The following is a 19415-nucleotide window of genomic DNA, read 5'->3' on the forward strand; positions in this document are numbered from 1 at the left end:
CCACTCCTTGTTGACACAGGCATTGAGCTGATACCTGATCATGACTTTAGCAGCTTCTAGCTCTGATTATGGCCATCCTCATTTTCTGGACACATTTTGCATTTAAGAATATCTTCTTTGGGTATTAACTGAGATATTTTCAAATGCTGCTTTAGCATGTAATTTTGTAATCTATAGAAAAGGATGGCTTATTCCATCCCTGTTTTGGAAATATGGAAGAGAAGGGCAAAGAGAGAGAGAGACTTCCAATAGCTCATTCTTTTTAAGCATTTATAAACATACCTCAATAACTTGATTATAAAATCTCGATGTTTCATAAAAGATGACTTCTGTTATCCCAACTCTGTCTTTAAAATCCATCCTTTAAACTCTTAGCTATTTATAGATCATCATGCTTTTGCCAAGGTGTATACATTTAGGACATGTTTTGTTTTATTTTATCCTTTTTATCCAGTTTGCCAATATGTTTCTTTATAAAGCAAGCGCAGAGCTGTCAACAAGTGAGAACAACAAAACCAGTTCTCAAAAAGTCAAGGAGGAAAGGAGTCAAGGTGAATGCATGGGGGATATGGAGAGGTCTCTCCTGTGCCCCATGTTTCAGAATTTACTGTGAAACCCTGAGGTCTCAGATCCCAATCCCAGAACAAAGAACTTGGCATCTCAGGGTGAGGGGAAGCCAACACTTGGTGAGTAAGTCCTTAGTTCTTTCAAATCTTTTTCTGCCTTCTAGGTAAAAGACCTGCTTATTTTCTTCCTAACCTTCATAGAAATTGAATTGTGTAAAGTAGTTAAACTGAACAAAATGAGATTGGGTGGATAAAAGAGCTGATGGGGAGCTTTTTTTCCATGTTTCCCTCATCATTTATTGAACACAGCCTATTCCAGGAGCTGTAGTATATCGTGGAGAACTGAGGCAGCTGTATCATCTAAACGTGACCTGTGGACTGACATCAGTAATCAGAAATCTGTGGCACCAACTATGTGCACATAAACATCAGCCTTCCCTCGAGCTCTGAAATACCCTTTACAGTTCTGTGCAGCCCCATCTGAGAGTCTCTTGCTTCAGCTGCAAGACAAACTCAGCTCCTTGACCTTAGGAACGCTGGCTCAGCAAGGAAGACTTGAACCCAGGCTCTCCTGGGAGTACCACTTGCAGGTAAAGATTAGACAGGAGCACAAGGACTTGAAATCTTAAGTTGTTTCTAATGCTATTATATTCCCTCCCATATCAACCAAAAGCTGCTACCTCTCCTTTTCTGAGGGGCAATATGTAAAAAAGGGCTGATACTGAAAGAAAAGAAACCTCTACACTGTTTCAGCACTCTTTTTAGGCAGTACCTATCAGCAGCAGTAGGAGTTACTTGCCTGCCTGAAGCAGGAGACACAGGGCAGCAATAATGTGAAAAGCTATTAGCAGGCACAGTACATTAGGCTCCCATTGTGACAGTGAAGGAATAAAAATGGCTGTGGACAAGTCCATGAAGTTAGACTAACTGTGTAACAGGAATAGGATTTTTTTTTTTTTAATCTATAAATATTTATTCTGGAGAAAGCATACTAGGTGATTACAAGTGCAGATGCTCTCCTGGTCAATATTTGACTAAAAAAGCAATCAGTTCTTCTAACAGTAGCAAGAAAATAATATCATGAGGACTAATGAGTGCACTAAAAACAAGCAAAACACCTTTAAATTTCCTAAACTTTTAAACAACTTATTTATTTAAGAGCAACATTTGAATGTTACCAACAGATTCGAAAGCATACTAAAATGAAACAAATGCATATGACAGCTTTCTTATCTTTTAATAGCAAAAAAGTATTTAACAGTATGACAGTGAATTTAGTAATGTGGCCAGACTGCTTTAGAGTTCTTAACTTTAATTAAAATTATTGTGGCTTCAAACTCAGAAATCATCACTTCCATCAGTTCAGTCTGGCAGGTAATATAATGTAGTTATTATTTTTGCCCTGCATATGCAGCACCTTTGTCAAAATAATAGAATCTAAATTGAAATTAGAAATCTCGTGCTGGATTGGATCCAATTAACCTGACAAAAGCATTATGTGAGCATAATTTTTTTTCTCATTCTGCATACATTTGCTGTCTCCAAAGACAGAAAGCAAATGTCCTACAGACTATAACTCTTCCACTTGAAAGGCAACACTTCCCTCTTAAAACAACTCAGAATATTCTCTGCAGCCTTGAGTACTACTTAGCAGGGGATGGTATAGCAAATGTCATCAAACCTACATTTATGTGTCTGCAGCCAGAACGGAGACCTACTGTTCTGTATTTCTCTTAGTGAATGGATGGTGATCTACACAGAAGAAAGACTCTCATCATATTGCATGTTGAACAGCTTCCATTAGCCAGTAGAAAGCACTGAGTGCTTTCTACTGCAAAGTACTGCTTTTTTTAAATGTAGAGACAGATTTAAAGAGCCCTTTGTGGCTTTGAAACGTAAGTTTTTTCCCCTTAAAACTTGTCTCTTCTCTTTGATGTCATCAGCACACAAAAAACTGTGTTCCTAATGCAGGGGTAACTGGTGACAAAGGTGTACAGGTAAAGTTTAAGCTGCCTGTATCATCTCATTGCAATCAATAGGACCGCATCAAACTTTTTAAAACTTATTTTTAAATTTTGTACCTCAAGAACCGTTGCATAATATGAAAAGCCCTGATAGTCTGGAAGATTTATTCTAACCTATTCCAGTTTTTTTTTTTGTCCTTTAAATACTTTTTCAATGAAAAATTACTTTGAGAATTCTCCATCCAGAAAGGCTTGATTACAATGAACACCAGTCCGAGCCCATACAAACAGTTTTGGATATGTTTTGTTCTGTCAGCTACAGAGGTGACTTCTTCATGCATTGCTGCAATTTTCACTGCAGCAAGGCAAAGCATCAGCTCTTTGGTAGAAACACCATCATCATCCCCTCACAGCCTTTGGAGACTCTGCAAGTGCCTAATTTCCCCACTTGTGAAATGTGAAGTGCCAAATGCTAGATTGGTACAACCCATGTTCCAGAAGGGGATCAAAGTGAGAGAAACATTAAAAAACTTGAGCTGCACAGCTCAGTGGCACATGTTAGCATCTAGGTGGCTTCCAAGGAGACATGGCTTGGACACCTTCACTGGTAGGTATTTTCTAGTCCAAATCATTCTGACAGAGAAGAGTTGAGGAGCAAAAGGCACACATTTTTATCACTTCTATTGTGTAGGTCTGATGGGATGGTTCATTAGGGGATGTCAGTGTGTTGTGCAGCTGGAGGTAGTCATGCCATCATCATCAGGGCTGAGCTTCAGGCACAGCAGGATGTAGGTCTGGGGAAGAGGCACTCTGTGCTGAACACAGTGTAAGAAAAGAGAGCATTTGGAAAATTCCTCACTTACTCAATGCATTTTTTATAGTAATCAGAAGATCAAAATTAAAACCCAGAACGGGTGTGTATTTCAAGCAATCAAGCAAGACAGACTGTATTTTTCACCTTGCAAAACACACTCTTAATAAAGAAGAGGTGTAGTGGGATTGAGTTCATTACTTATTCCTTGGCCCAGAAGGAACTATTAAGAGTTGAATTTCTGCTGAACTTACAAAATAAAACTACTTTATGAAGTTTTTTGGAGACCACAGGGAAATGATTATTTTTCTAAGGAGAATAATGAAAAGAGGACTAGCAAACAAAATGAATAATTCTTCTTTTTCTCTCTGAAAGCTGACCAACTTGGGTAGCTAGTGGCTGTACATGGGGACAAAGGCAAAGATTTAAACTTAGCTTTGAGCTGTGTGTGATTTGCATGATTTTGAACAAATAGCAGAAGAATTAAAGACAGAATGGGTTATAGAATAGTGTTATTAGTAATGGACCCTGGAAGGAGTTCATCACCATCCTAGGGGGCAGAGTTCTGCTGTTCAATCAAGAAGTGTGAAATACAAATTGCCAGACATTAGGCCCCTTTGTTTTAGAAGAAGAATAATTTTCTTACTGCTGAATTAGAACCAAAGTACCAATTTTTATTTTTAAATTGTTAATAACTTACTTGCTGAAAAGCTTATTCCACCAGTTCAGCGGGGTCAAATGAGCTGGCAATGGTAGAGAAATGAGTGTCACAACAGTACAGAAAAAATTATTATCAAGTATGCCTCCCTCCAAAACTCCCTGCAGGCTTTCCTCATATCGGAAAATTCAGGTTCAGGACAGTTAACACCACATTAGCTTTCTATGTAAAGACTGCCCCAAAATTCAGTCCTTCCTCCCCCACTTAAGTAATAAACAACAAATCCCAAATTCTTTCAGGTTAAGGCTGAAGAAGAATATGCTGTGTTATTCATCCTTCCATGTGAGTGGGAAGAAGATTTGACAGAGCAAAAAAGCAAAGGAGACAGGACAAACCATTTATCTGACTACTTGCTTTGATAAATTGTGCCATTAATTATTTGGTAGGAAGAAGGTAGTGGTCAGCCAGCCAAAAGCACTAATGCTTTGGAAGGAACTATATATCCAAAATGAAAAGTGCATTTCATCTAAAGGATGGTCCAAGATTAAGGCCACAAACAAAGATTTTTCTTATTTTTTTAGCTGAAAATGTAGCTGTTTTAAAAAGCATCATTATGGTTAATTCCTGGACAGCAGCTGTGTCCTGCACAGCCACTTGCTTACTCCCCTCCAATGGGATGGGAGAGTGAACAGAAGGGTAAAAGTGGGAAAACTTGTCAATTGAGGTAAAGACAGTTTAATAGATAAAGCAAAACCCATGGACACAAGCAAAGCAAAACAAGGATGTCATCCACCACTCCCCACAGGCAGGCAGGTGCTCATACTGCCGGGGAAGCAGGGCTCTGTCAGAAATCATGGTTACTTGGGGAGACAAATATTGTCCCTATAAACAAGTCCCCCTTCCTTCTTCTACCTCCAGCTTGATGTGCTGAGCACGATGCCACACAGTCCAGAATATCCCTTGGGTCAGCTGGGGTCAGCTGTCCTGGTCGTGTCCCCTCCCAACTTGTTATCCACCCCCTCGTCTTCTTGCTGGTGGGGTGGGCTGAGAAGGAGAAAAGGCCTTGATTCTGTGCAAGCTACCATGAGGAAAGTTACTTCATTCCAGCCAAAACCAGAACAAGCACTCAGGGTCCTCACGGCCTCCTTTGTCTGATTTATCCTACTGCTCCTGAATTGTTGTCATCACCAATCATCTACAAGGAAAAGCTTAAATTGAGGAGAGTTTTTCTGATCCTTCAGTGAGTGTAAAACTTGACTGGAGGATGCAAATGGAAAATCTGAAGGAAGGTACAATCAAACACAGCACTGTGCAATGAGGGAGGCTCACTGAGGAGTGATGCAAGTCCTACAGCACGATGCAGCAATGTGTTGGACAAAGCTCTTGCAGCCATAGGAGAGCTTCAAGTCAAGAATGGGCAAACGTAAATTGCCCAAAAGGTCAAGAGAAATTGGTGTAATTTCAAGCTTCTTTTACTCATATACTTAACAGTAAAAAACCCCAACAGGTCAGTCAGTGAAAAATTTTGTTTTGGTTTGTTTTTCCAGGCCAAATTATCTTGTACCTAGTGACTGGGACAAAGAGCACAAACCAGAAGGATGGTGGGCACACAACTATGTTTTGTTAAACTAATCGATATGTCTTCTTCATTGCAATCTTGATCAGAGCAACAGAAGAGAGACAAGTGTTTAAAGTAAGGCTGATGCAAGTGAAAAATCTGATTGAAGGGCTGCAACAGAGCTAAGGTCAATTAAGACAGCAAAAATAATTTAAGAGGTGAAAGGAGCTGGTTGGTTCACCTTCTCCATGAGCTTTATTGTTTGCACTAGTCTGGAAAATGATGATTCCTTCTTACACCACAGCAAGCAGCCATTAGGCTTTTTGTGTCACAGACTGTTCTGGGTGAAGTTCTCAGTAGTTCTTGCCAAAGTGAAAGGTAGTTTTGCAAATATTTTGAAAATATTCATAAAGTTCCTTGGTAGCCTCATGGTGTGGGCTGTCATGTAGGAGGAGGACATTTTTACACCACACCTTATTTTAATAACTGCATGTGAAGGAGGCTCTTTTATAGGACTAGATGTTTCAATAGGCTGATTAAAAATAGTATGTAATTTTTTGTGTGCAGCATCCAACTTAAGTCTAGATTAAGCTAGTCAAGAGTGCAAGAAAGCTCTTTGAAATGTATCATGCATAGCCATAATTTGTCAGTGGGGGTTTTGCTACTTTTCAGCGAGGTGTAAGGACACAGGCTTCATGGAAGTAAGAGAAAGAGGAGATATGACCAGCATTGATCAGGTAAAGTACTTTGCTTGGGAGTTTCAGCATGAAACTGTTTTCACAGGTAGGTCATTGTCAAGAGCTCTTTCTGCAGCAATTAATTCTGTTGGGACTTTCCAATGTTTTGCCTCAATGTGATGCCACAAGGATGAAAAAGATGGAGATAGCTTATCAGAAAGCATGCCTGTGTAAATAAACAGTTTCTAGTGGCCCACGTTAATCGAAACTCATGGCCACAGTCAGGACTTGCAAGATAAGCATGAAAAATTGGTTCTCCTTGCACCTCTGTGGGTGATCCACGCAGTCTGAGGCTGACACAAACCAATTCAATGTTTTGCCACCACTTCCTCTGTCGTTCCCTTTATGAAGACTGCAGCTTTTTAATTGCCCATCTCTAGGAAGCCCCTCGGTTCAAGATGCTCATTTACATTTTGATGACCCTCTTGGTGGGACCCTTGCAGCCTGTTAAATAAGGTTTAAACAATGTTGCTGGCAAACATCTGGCATTGTTGATTTATTACTCAGGCATAGGGATTTAACTCCCAAAAATCATGATGTGGGTGATCTCACTTTACTGGAGTGTGGTCTGTGGCATACTCTGAGTAATACAGTGATGCACTGACACTATAACCTGGGGAAACAGAAGAGAAAATATTTTCCCTTTCCAATAACACAATGTATAAGATGTGAATTGAATGCTATGGTTGATGAGGCGCAGCAAGCAATAGATTTGACACAACACACAGGATTTCACTGGAATCACTGTGTGTCATCTTCTCCAGACAGTGACATAAATGACGTGAAAGAGTGAATCTTGACTTTAAAAAGGAAAAAAAAAAAATTGCTGCAGTTTGGCAGGTGCTAGAAATTTGATGTTAACAGGCTGTTTGCAGAAAGTGTACATTTTTTCACTGAATATATACATTATTTTAAGGAGTTTGGAAGATTTCTTCTAACGTTATATGTCCAAAATCTCATTCTTGAATATTTATTCTATGAAATGAATAACTATGAAATAGTTATTTCATGAAAATAAGACAGTAGTTTTCATTAATATAAGAGCATATATCACTATTTCATCCTTTTAAATAAAGCAGATACTTTGTTCTAAAACCATGGTCATGGTATCTTCCTTGCATTTTCAAATAGCTGAAAATAAATGAGAAGTGACCACAAAACCCCATCATGAAAATCCATTGTGTTCAGTCCATCCATTTTTGTTAGGGGATTTTTTGGTAGGAAAAGAAGTGTTTGGAGTTATTTTCTTAACCTGAGCACCTTATTTAAACAGACAATGGATGGAAAGGTGGATGAGAGGAAAACAAAATCTTCAGTCACAGACCCTAAATGAGGTGCTCCACTGATGTGGGTATGCAGAGATCCTGGTGTCCCCTCTCAGAAATGCCGTCACATGAGTCCAGTGCAGACCTCTAACTTTAAAAGTGATTAGCTGGAAAAAAGGGAAAATAATTATCCAAATGGCATGAACTGAAAATCTAGCAACACATTACCTAAAGCTTATAGGAAAATGAACTCAAACAACTTTTCCTTGCTAAATTTCTGCCTCTAGAAATCTCATGGGACTGTGAGAGAGACCAGCCCCTGATAGTGGATTTATCTGGTGAGATAACTGAAGAATACATGCATTAAAAAATGTTGCTGTCTATACCTAACACATTTAATATCTGGCCTGAAATACACATGTAATCAGCTACACCAAAACTTTTCTGTCAAGTGCCGATCCGCTGACTGAAATTTTTCCAGCTAACTATTTTTAAAAAGCCACTGAAAAATCATTATCTGTAAAAGACAAGGACAGAGACATACAGCACACTTGCATAGACACACCTGGAATTTTACATTTTCAGAGCTGTCACAGTCTCACACACAGAGCTGCAGCGTTGTGCTCCTCTCCATCCCCTGGTGCTCTGCTGCCTGCCTGGGAGTTCACAGCCACACCCATGACTTCTCCCTGGAAGGAAAGAGCCATGGGGCTCCCCCTCTGCTCCACCCAGGCACTGAAGGTCTTGGTCGTCAGAACTGTTTTCTGCTTCCCAGCCCCTTGGGATCCATTCCTCTTCCATGTGATAGCTTTGCTATAAAGCCTGAAATGATCTCTTCTGCTGACATGAGAATGATAGTAACCTACGTTATGCAATCCATTTGTCTTCATGCTGCAATGTCTGTCTCCAAGTATGTATGTAAAACAAATGGTGAAATAAAGAATTGTTGTTTTCGTTTCCACTCTCTTTCAAATGTGTTTCCAGTTCTAATATTACAAAAAACCATTATTTTAAAAGGAAACTCAAAACTCAATATTTAGATTTTGAGTTGTTTGGAAAAATGCAAAATTAGAATTCGAAATTTTTTGCAAACTTCTAGGTCATGTCTCTTATTTCATTGTCTTTTACTGTCAGAAACTGCAGTCACTACAATAATGCTAGTTCTTGTTAATGCAGTTAGGATGTTCTACTTCGATTTCATTAACATGGCTAAAGAGAGCTGCTATCTCATGGAAACATTTCTCTTGTTTTTTCAGAGCAAGCACATCCTTTTTCTCCAATTATATATTTCAGTGTTCAGTTTTAATGGCAATGCAAACACAAATTACTTTTATATTTAGGAGAAAATGAGGTACCAGAAGAGAAAAGAGTACAAGTAAGTACTCGTACTTAGTAAGTATTTTACTAGTCAGTTATTATGACCTTTCAAAAAGGACAGAAAATTTATGTTACATTTAATTTTATTCAAGAAAATTAAACTTTGATTTAGACAAAATTAGCATGATTACTTCAAAATATGTTTTGATGAAAGATTCACGGCCCTCTCTGTATGGAAGTAAACACCTACTAGCATTGCAAACAGTCTTTTTACTGTTTCTACAAATTGCATCACAGCAAGGTGTCTTCTTTCAAAATGATTATTTCTAATTATATTATTTTGCTGCTCTTGTACTGCCTTACTTTTAAAAGCCTGGAAAAAACACATTCCTGCAGAATTTAATTCTATTATTTATTCCTCTGCAATTATTTCCTTAATTAATCTTAATTGTGTAAAAGATATGATGTGACAGAAAAGTGTGCTTGTGGGTGAGGCAGAACCACAGCACTGCCCTTCCCCCATCCCATACCCTGAGTGCTGTGCTTTTAGTGTTCTACCAAAGCCAGGCAAACCAACACAGGAGGTTTGGAGTAGCATTAGCCTTGCTCTTAATGGAGACCTCCACAGCCATTCTCAGTGCACTTGGTGCAAATATGCTACTTTTTGAATGGGTTGCAATCATATTACCCAGGACATTTTAATTCACCTGATTTCCTTTATTTTTCACCCTTAGTGAGTATGTGCATATGCATTTTATAGAGCCATGCACTGGTACATGCATACACATACATAAATAGCAAGCAAGGCAGACACACCCTGCATCTTTCCAGCTTTCTTCCAATTACGGAATTATAATTGTATTTGCTGGCAGTGGGTGGTCTGCAGGATAAACACAGAATATATCTGCATATAAAATGCCTTTGAGTCATTGATCTGTATGAGTCATTTAACTGAGAGGTGCACCAGCATGTAAATGTAGGCAACACTTTACAACAAACATATCTAATATATTTATGCACTTATAAAACTCCACTCTGTAAGGAAAATGACAACAGAATAGCCCTTGAATAGAAACAGAAAATGATAGACTTGTAAGCAACAAGCAACATAAATTTTCCTTGATTTCTTCTAAGGGAATTTTAGAAAGCCTACCTGGAGAAAAACCAGCAAGAGTTATGGTGTGAAACAATTGAAAAGGCAGTGGATGCAATGAATTGCAAAAGGCTACAGGAAAGCATTGCTAATTGTGTTAGCTGTGTGCACTTTCTGAATGAGACAGTCTTGGGGGAACAAAATCTAAAATGGTTGTACAAATAAAAAGGCTAAGCCCTTTTCTTGGGGGGACACCTGAAGGAGTGCTTATGCCGAGATCAGGACACTGTCTGGACCAAGGCCAGCAGGAGTGATGGAGGGACAGGCTGGAGGTGTGGTCCCCTTCCCCAGACACTTTTATCCCCCTGCAGTGGGAGGTGAGAGCTGGGGATGAGGAGCCAAGGGCTACCGAGGGTGAGAGACTGCAGAAACGAGAAGGGAAGTAAGAGGGGGAAAGAGAGGAGCAGCACCTCATTAGACAAGCATTGACACCCCAGGGGAGGGCTTGGTTGGGTGCCAGGGAAAGCTGTAGGTGGCTTCGTGGCAGGAAGATATGCACAAGACAGGCTCATAAGTTTTCCCTTGGCATAGCTACTGTCAGTCTCTGGGTAAGGGCTTCTAGATTAAGGGGAAAGAGGAGGCTAATTTGGGAGTACTGTTTTCAAAAAATGTCCCTTATTATCAAGTATAAATAATATTTTGAGTCTTTCAGAACATTTCATATCAAGTTCTCTCTCCTTCTCACAGCTGGTGAAAGACATTAGTAAAATGAATTTAAGCTGATGCATTTGCATCCCCCCCAGAGAGTTACAATGGAAAGTGAACCTGAAATCCCACATCCTTGCTTTTCTGAGTTTTTGGATTTTTAAAAAAATTATTTTGGGCAAGTTCTGAAATGCGACTCACTGTATGGGAGCTGAGAGGAGAAAGGAGATTTGCGTGCATCTTGTGATGCAGGATGGACTACTTCAGCATGGATATTTGAGGAGCAAACATTTGAGCTGTAAATAATTAGAAAAAGCTCTGAGCACCTTCATAGTGGTCAGAATGCTTGGAGGAAGGGTATAGAGCTGACAGTTGAATGATTGAAAAAATCAAGCCGTTGTACAACTGAAAGGAAATTTAATCCGCTCATGTCTTCTGCTCTAATAATTGTTCAAGTCCAAAACATTGCTTGCAAGAACAAGATGTGAAAAATAAGCAAAACAGCACGAAGAAACTGATACTGCTGTTAGGAAGATCAGTTATAGGTTCTTCTTCAGAATATTTGGCTCACTCCTTATCTTTCTATCTCAGAAAAGGATGTGACAGCATTAAAAGGTTCACAAACAGAAAAGAAGTGTTATCAAAAAGGCTACTCTATGGAAGGAAATTGAAATATTGTCTCATTTAGAGAGAGAATGAGTAAGAGGAGACATCCTTGAAAGATAAGCTATAAAGTAAATGCAGAGGGGAACAAATAATATAAAGGGGGGAATTGTTCTATTGCTTTCCTGTTGAGCAGGAAAGCCACTAAGTAACTAAAGTAACTAAATCTGATTAAGCTAGAAAACAAAAAAAAACCACTGCAAATGATTCTAAAAATTTGTTCTGATTTAGACCTTGGTATCAGCAGCTCAGCAAGTTTTTCGTGTCACCTTTCTTCCACTTATCTTCTTTTAAATTCTTCAGCTTTTTTTCTAAAACCACTTTATAACAAAATCAGCTGCATTTCTAATTTCAGCTCCTGAATTTCCTTTCTCTTCAGATTCCTAATCTTTCACATGTTCTCGTTCTTTCTTATATTCATTTTTCCAGCTGCTTCCATTGGTATAGGAGACCTTAATCCAAGTAAAGGACAAGACCCCAGAAAAGCCCATGATCATAGCAAATATGCTTCATAACTTATTTTGACACGGGAAACATAATAAATCTTGAGATATTTATGCTTATATGCTGCATATATGTCACTATTCATTTCAAATTGATAAACTAAACAATTGTTGCTTTCCTTCTCTCCCCCTTCTCTTTTCTTTCCAGGGAATTTATTTTTAGAGGAGGCATTCCTGTGAATGAATTCGAGGAATAGAGACACTTTGTCTTCTACCACACTGAGAACTTTCCCTCTCCATTTGAGTTGCAGACACAGAGCTAAAAACATGAGTTGATGTACAGAAATGTCACAAGTGATTAAAATTTCAATCTTCAGTCTGTACACAAAGATCTTTGGTAACAACTTTCAGCAAATGAACGTATTCCATAAATATAACATTTTATATATCCATATCTATGTCTTTCAGCACTATCAGAATGCATCCTGACTCTTGGTTTATCCATTACAATATTTTTTACAATCTCTTTAATTTTTTTTCACATCATTTTTTTGATCACATGAACTGAACTAAGTCAGGTCAGTGTAACTTTGAATGTGATCCTTCACCAAGCGCTGAGAAATTAGGTTGACCTCACTGTTAATTTCTCCAGGGAGAACTTGGTAATTTATACCTAGGGTTGGATACTCAGGTTGTTTTGCATCAAGGTACTGCTTTATTTTCTGCACCTAATAATTTTGCCCCATCAGGTGGTGGTTCAATGCTACCTCTCCCTGATGTCCTTTCTGAGCACAGATGGCCAGGAGCCAGTCCCAGGTGGAGCTGCAGAGACCCTATAAGGAAGGTAACTGAGCTCACAGTCTGGGGGCTTCTTCTGTGCCTCAAAGCCAGCAGGCACACAGAGCTGAAAATATACCTCAGACTTTGAGGTTTTCTTATATGGCTTGGGCAGTAGCAGTGATAGTTTCTTCATTAATATTTCATGGATTGTTCCACATGGAAATCAACTTCTGTATTTCTATTCAGAAAAAAAAAATCAATGTTGCTGTGCCAGTGACACTGTCCTTCAGCATCTTCCTCTCTGCTTTGCAAACCTCTTTGTGCTTTCTTACAGAGTGTTTCTTACATATGGAATACTCTCCTCTCTAACTGGTCCAAATGGGTGCCTGTCCTTTAAATCTCTCTTTGAGAGGGATCAGGTGTAGCCTTTCTTCCCATTCCCATGGTGACCTTGGATACCTCACCCACACTTAGGCTTTCAGAGTGCCACATATGGCACTAATTCTGGCACAGGGAAATTTTAAGCCGTGGCTCAGCTGAGAGCTTGGACTGATGGCAGCAGAGCCTTTAGTGGGATTTTATGGTGCAACCATTGTGCCACACTTGTACATAACTCTACACAATCCAGGCCGTGGTGAACTCAATGAACAATCCATGGGGCAACTGAAATCTGGTGCATCTGGGGCACTGAGGTTTTTACATTTATGATTTAGGAAAATTTTCAAAATATCTCTCATGCTGGAGCAATTACTTTCTCCCTGGAGATTTAACTCCAGTTGCAATTTGTTTCCCTTCTGTAAGCAGCTCATGTAGCTCTGCATTTAATGAAAAACAGTCTCAGATTGCTCTGTAAGGCAAATTATTTACCCTTCTACCACTTGTCCAGGAAAGAACTGTAAATGCACAGCACAAATGTTGAATACTGCACATGGGATTTGCTAATGGCTTTCACTGCAAGCATCTGATCAGCTGTCTGTAAGAAATATGAAGCTTTTTGGAACTACAGCTTGATTTATTTCAAGATAGTTAATTATACAAATAAATAATTTGAAATATTGATCTCTCTTTCTTTCCCAGTAAAGTCACATTTTCTACTGCTTTCATGGAGAGTGCTAGAGGGGCTGGAACAAGAAAAAAGTCTTATAGTATTACTCCTCCAAACTATAAGGATTTCTGAGTCAAGTCACTTTCACACACCTTGTTTCTCAACATGAAATGCAAAAGATAAATAAGAAACATTTTTCTATGAAACAGTTAAGTAAGCAAGGAGAAAATTTATCTTCCACAACAATCAAAAAGTATGGCTTCATTGATTTATGTGTTTTGACTTAAAGTCAGGGTTTAACTAAGGGATTATAACAGTCTGTAGAAGTTTTTCAGGAAGGCACAAGTGGAAACGTGTAACAAAAACAATCTCCTCATTTCAGTCCTGATAAATGCCCCTCATCATAACTTGCACAACTGCCCAGAGCCTGTCTCAATCACATACCCAGGGCTGCTACAGTTTTACTTGACAGCTGGTCCTTAATAAATGCAATGACTATTGAAATGTACATGATGCTGGTTTAGGTTTGCAGGAAATTTAAGCCCCAGAAAAGTACAAGAAATTTATCTTCAATGATTGTGTGTAAAAAAAAAAAAACAAAAAAACGCTTTGTCCTTTACAGATCTGAGTACATCCAGATCTGTCCAGCTGCAGTTCTTATTATTTTTTCATAATATTTTTGGTCTGTGTTTGAAATACCTGTTTTTGTTTAAAGTTCTCTTAATGTTGGTTATTATTTTCCCTGTCAGGCCTATGTTCCACGACATTAAGAATCTGTCTGGAGGGGACACAGCCAGGACAGTTGATCCCAAGTGACCCAAGGGATATTCCATACCATATGGCATCACCCCCAGAATTCTCAAGTGGGTGGTGATGGAGATAGAGCCTACTGCCCTTTGGCCCTGTGTCCTGCAACCTGGTCACTCATCTAGCCCAGATCCCCACCTACTTTATTCGACTTTATTGCTGGCTGGTGTTAAACCACGACACAATCATACAGCATTCAGAGGAAAAGTAGTTTCTTCATCACTTCATTGTGTACAAGGACAGGGTGCAGCTGCTGCCCCAGAGTATGGGCAGCAGTCAGAAATATGGATCTCAGGCAGAAACCTGATGTCTGAGGTATTGAAAATATCCAGATAAACACTTAGAGTGTCATCCCAAACCATAAACCTGATCTGTCAAACTTTAACAAGACCTGCACCAAGCTGCTATGATCAGAGAGCCATGGCTAGTTTCTCATTTTCCCTTGAATCCATAATTCTCTTTCCTATAAAAAATCTGTAGCATTTAGCAGAATATTTTGAAACTTGAAGCACGCCTGCATCCCAGTCTTCTCCCAAACCATCATCAGGTCAGCTCCCCAAGCTCTGGGGGGCAGTGGCCAGCACAGCATTCACCTGCAGTTAGTGCCCTTCTCAGCTCATGAATCCCAGGCTTTGGGTTGTGCCCAAAAAGGAAATGCAGACTGCTACTCAAGGAAACAGCTGCAATAAAAAAATCAGTGAATGACAAATTTGAACTTCTGTCTCTGGATAATTTGGACATTTCACTTGAGCTTCAACTTTTTTCTTGCTATATCGGACAAACATTGATTTTCTAGCTAAGTAGTGTAGTGGACACACTGAATTTTATGGAAATCTTTTGGCTTTGACCTTCACTGATTGCTTGGATTTCATTGTTTTGCATGTAAACAGAAAGAATATCCTCTACACGGTTGCCCATAAAATAGGGGAAAGATATTATAGCTAAGCTATGACAAAGATCATTAGGAGACAAACTTTAAAATTTTGGGTGTGATTTCTTACACCTAATTAGTTTGATTTTCCATATACAGGCACATATAAATCTGCCAGACAGACAGCTGGTATTAGGAATTGTTTGTGTGGAAATACAAATAGATTCTGTTCAATTCATTCTGCATGCTTATTTTCCTTTCATCCTCAACTGTGTATTATTTTATGTCAGTCACCACTCCAGCCACTTTGGATACAGGCATTGTAGGATATCATGTGTGTTTAAGTTTCTATAACCTGTGTGAGAAAAACAAACAATGAAAAAATGAACTGTGACATAAAATAATAAAATGAAAGGCAAAATGAGCAACACTCGGTGCAGCTGTTGGAGCAAAATATTTAAATGTTAATGAATAAAGATACATTAGAAGAGATGCTAGTACCAAAATCACAACAAAGGATAGACAAATTTGTATGTGATTGGGCATTATAAAGGCTATGTGATATTGAGTACCAAGACAGCAGATAAAAGACTGATCCTGAGTCAGATCCCACCAAAGCACAGCAGTGATAGAGGAGACATTATTATGTCTGAGAACAGAGGCTTAAATAAAGAGAGGACTAAGACAACTTAGACTGTTTGACTTCTTCCTTTTTTGGGGATTGTTCTGGTCCCCCTTTTGCAGCAAGAACAAAGGCAATGACAGATACATGGGAGGAAGAAGAGCACCAAGATATAAAACTTAGGAAGAAAAAATTACCATGGTAAAGGCTGTAATTTAAGACTTATTTTTATATCACCCAACTGAATGTATGTCTTGAGGACTGAGATTCAGAGATAAGAGGAGAACTGCAGTGACACTGCAGCGTGTGGGAAAGAGCAGTCTCTGTTCCTGATTAGCATCTCAGCATCCCACTGTCCTACTTTATTGTTGTGTCTCCAAATAAATGAGTCACAGAACAATCTCTGTTACTTTATTGGAATACCCGCTCCTTTCTTCCCACTCTGCATCTTTTCCTTCTGTTCTCTTCCATCAGTCTCTTTGAAATTTCAGTTACAAAAAAAAAAAAAATTTGAAAATTTGTAGTATTTAACTGCAACTTAAAAGAAAGAAAAAAAAATTTTTCAAATTGATAAAAAAAGCAGATGTCTTAGTCAGGCATTATTATCTGCAACCTTGCACTAGAATGAAGCCTGAAAGAAGAGGAAAACCTTGTTATTAAAAAAATTTATTTTTGCTTTTCCTCTGTTTTCCACCTGGGACACATGTATGATGCAGAGTGCATTCACACACACTGTGGGAGGCGACAACAATCATTATTTTGTCCTTAAAATCAGCAGTATAAAAATCATGAAATATATGTAAGTAATACATTTGGGCTCCAAGGCATGTTTTTTAATCTAGAGAAAACCAAATGCCAATTAAATGGAAGTACAGCTATTTCTTTGTTTCTCAACTTGCTAATAGTCTTACAAAATTTGTTGCTGCCCTCCCTGGCTTAAATATTACATCAAGAATGAAAAAAATTCACAGTGCTACCATGACCTTTATCACTCATAGCTGCTAACTCTTTTATCAATATTTTATCCAGGAAAAGATAAACTGCTTAATTAACCCATGATACAGCAACTTAAGTGCATAAAAAAAGACATTGAAAATCCAAAATGTTCAGTTATGTTGATTTTTAATATGATGTCATGTAATGAGATTATTTAACCGCGATAAATAGGTACTGTTAGCATACAAAATGACTTTGAGACAAACTAACGTTTTTAAAATTGATGAAAACTCAAATTTCCAGCATTTTGGTCCTTATTTTCAAGCCCCCATCCAAAAAAATACTTATCCATGAATAACCTGCCAAGCAGCAATTAAAACCCTGGTGTGTTATCAACACTGGTTTGGTCACAAATCTGGAACAGCATCACGTGAGCTGCTATGAAGAAAATCAACTCTATCCCAGTGAAAACCAGTATAGATATAGATATAGATATAGATATAGATATAGATATAGATATAGATATAGATGTACATGATAGATATAGGTATAGATATAGATATAGATGATATAGGTTTTCTGCATCATTTGGTTCCCTAATATACCTCTGCTTATAATCTATCAGGATTTCAGTTTCCTTTTCCCTAGTGGCAGTCATCCCAATACTCTCTTCTCTTTACTGAGCCCTGGTCTGGGATATCTTTACAGAGGGCCATAGTACAGAAGACAAAGCTAGACAATGTTAATCTATTATCAGTTCAGGTTTCTCTGTTTCTCTGAAGCTCATGAGAAGTAACATCTAACCAAACTGTAGCTCTAATCCTTTTCCAGCAATTAGCCTCTTCCTTCCACCCCAAGAGGAGCAATAGCAATACCAAGGACATGGATGGGCATGTCTAAGGGCCAATGCGTGCCTCAGCTCATACACTTGGCACCTTGTGGGTGGAATCGATTCATGTGGAGCTTCATTTGATAAATCTGATTGATGGAAAACTGTACTTAAATGCAAATTCCCCTTTGGTTACCCAGTCAGTCTGCTGGAAGGAGGAAGTTTGTTCTGACCATAAGGGAAATATCCTGCATGGGAAACTCTGGAAAGAACAGTGTCCCAAGCCACAAACATGGCTGGGGAGGAGTGCACACTCTGAATTACAGCTGAGCTGCCTCATGAATGTCTTCTTTTAGCTGCCTTCTGCTATTAGCATCATGGAGAAGCAAAGCAACAAAAAGGCAATTTCTTGTCTTTCTCTAAAGCGTTTTTCTTCCAGGGATGGATGTGGAGTGACTTGAAGAGTCTCATGAAAAATGTGTGTGTCCAGGATGATGTGAGGACTCCAGACCAAAACAACAAAACTCTTCACTAGGAGGGTGATTTTTTTTCTATTTGCTTGTTCTGTTCCTGAAATACACTCAATTTACACTATTAGGTTTTCCATCCACACAGAGACTGCGTGGCTCCCTTTCCACAGTTTCGTGTAGAGGTTTTTGATTGGTGAGCACAGGAAATTACAGCGATACAGAGGAGAGAGTGGATGCATTCCCATTCTTCGGGGGACTGAAATAGCAAAGGCCAGCCCTGGTTACAAAAGATGCAGATATATCCAGACCTCCTGTTAAACACACTTGAAATAGTTCTGAGAGGTCAGGAAGATTTTTAATGAGATAGGCAAGTTGCTGCAAGGTTGCAATTAAAAACAATGAGGGATCCTGTTCCTAATATCCCTGAAATTAGGAGTTGTTGCTGATAAATTTGGAATTTTTGTTGCTGATAAATTTTGAAACATTTAAGGACAAGTTCCTCAGGGTTGGATTGTTTTTGTTGCTATTGTTATTCCTGTGCATGGTTATTTTTTTTGGTTGTTTTTTTTTTGCCTTTACAATATGAAATTATGTAATAGAATGATTGAAAGTGTTACACAAGGAGAGAAGAGAAACAGAGAAATGAGGCTCATCTTCTTACAGTACTTAACCAAGAAGGGCTGTAGCAAATGTATGAAAATCAGTGAGTGATGTCAATTCATACCAGTATTGAAAAACACTTCAGTCCAAAAACTAGACACTTAGAAGTGGAATATGTCCTTTGTTTTGCAGCAAAATTCTTTTATGCTACTAACCAGATAGCGATGAATCTGGGCAATCTTAAACAAAACGATGTGAATATTTCTTCTGAATTCAACAGGACTAGTGTCCTATGGCGATGGTTTGTTCCAGGACATCTAGAACAAAAATTTAGGGAAGTGAATAATACTATGGCACACAGAAATAGATGGAAGAGTAAAAAAAAATATGGGAGAATATATGGATGGCAGAGCCTGCTAAAAATAACTTCATCTCCCTGACTTGTAATCTTACCATGTGATAATACCCTTACTTTTTTTCTATTTCTGTGACACAGAGTAACTCTACTGACCTATTGAAACACCAAGTGACTCTAGTGTAGAGTGTGGATTAATGGTGCTTTCTGAATCTTTTCCAGGGCAAATGGATTTTCCTCAGAGTCAGCCCATCCTGCACATTGATCCAACATGCATGACAAAATGAAGAGATGTGTATTTACAGAGGTATTAGGGCTTG

This window comes from Fringilla coelebs, assembly GCF_963513975.1.
Source record: "Fringilla coelebs genome assembly, chromosome: 3".
NCBI lineage: Eukaryota > Metazoa > Chordata > Aves > Passeriformes > Fringillidae > Fringilla > Fringilla coelebs.